The sequence below is a fragment of the Lissotriton helveticus genome, chromosome 1_2, assembly GCF_964261635.1.
Source record: "Lissotriton helveticus chromosome 1_2, aLisHel1.1, whole genome shotgun sequence".
NCBI lineage: Eukaryota > Metazoa > Chordata > Amphibia > Caudata > Salamandridae > Lissotriton > Lissotriton helveticus.
Window position 1 is genome coordinate 348,071,477 of NC_136058.1, and position 1,338 is coordinate 348,072,814.

Sequence of the window (1,338 nt, forward strand, 5' to 3'; positions counted from 1 at the left end):
AATTGTAAACACTGTCCGAGCAGTGGGTGCACCTCATTAGTACCCGCTTAACAACCTAATATAGCAAAACGTATCAAACGGTGACCAGTCAAGATGTGCAAAGGGTCTTCCTCTGCATCAATGGCAGATGATGGATTGTGTGGCAAATGCGGCAAACCTATATTTATGTGAAACTTGCAGCTGCCACTCAATTGCATCATTCCAGAGGCCTTGACTTTAGGTAAGGCTACGACATCAGGCATAAAAAATAAACTCCACTTATATTTCTTTATCAGTTTTATGGCCACTTATTAGCAGAAATGAGGAGTAAAAAGAAACAACGGGGCCAGGAATCAAAAGTAGAACCGCAGCTTCTCGGCTAAGGTTCAACACAAACAGAAACGCACAATTGCCGAGACTGCTGCACAGACGCGCTACAAAAAATGTAGGGAAAATAGAAAAAAACAAGTGTTAGACTGCTTCTCATTTTGTAAACAATATACTATATATTTGAATAGCATTGCTTAAACACGCCTGCAGCAACCATTATTTTTTTGAATGAACAAACGCAGGGTTTCTGAAGGATGTTGTGGTCTCTCGCACTGATTGAACAGTTGAGCGGGGGGGAGGGGGCTGCATAGAAGAGTATGTTATGTCTAGCTGGGGACATGGTGGGACCCCTTGTCCCCATCAGAAGCAGAATGCGTCAGGTCGTGGCTGCACGAAAAAACATCTGTAGCAGGGAGCGTTCGTAAATGACCGCGTGGCCTAATGGATAAGGCGTCTGACTTCGAATCAGAAGATTGAGGGTTCGAGTCCCTTCGTGGTCGGAGTGTTTTTGCAGAAAACGTGCCTTTTAATTGAACATATATAGGCAATATTGGCCCGTATTTCATACACTAGCAAAGTGAAAGCTGGTCTTCAAACTAAAACATGTGTAACGGCAGACCTGTGTGCAAGGGCAGGGTGACGCACGAAGGGGCAGTTAGTGTTGATGCAGAGGATGCCAGGTGTGCGCGCGCATCCTAACAGCTGGACATCAGATACTACATTAACTGCCTTGTTAAACCTATGGAGGGTGATGCACTGACTGCAGTAAATGTGTGAAGAGAATCTTGTGTCTTGAAACGAACACCAATCAAATCACAAGGGGAGGGTGGAGGCAAAAGGAGTTAGACTGGCCGTCAAAAATGTAATCAAATAACCAAACAAGCATTGGCAATGGTCTCGGCATCATTAAAGGTAGAGCTATTGGCATTGCTCATGACATTTTTTAATCATAAATAAATGGCATTGTCATTTACATTGCCAATAGCTTAATAGTTAAATAAATGGCATTGTCATTTACAATGCCAATAG

The 1,338-nt window shown here is 43.3% G+C and overlaps 1 non-coding gene across 1 annotated transcript; it reads left to right on the top strand.

Moving 5' to 3' along the window:
* Window positions 1-736: 736 nt before the first annotated feature.
* On the top strand, window positions 737-809 carry TRNAR-UCG (transfer RNA arginine (anticodon UCG)). Its single transcript has one exon. It is a non-coding gene; the product is annotated as a tRNA-Arg (tRNA).
* The last annotated feature ends 529 nt before the right edge of the window (window positions 810-1,338 follow it).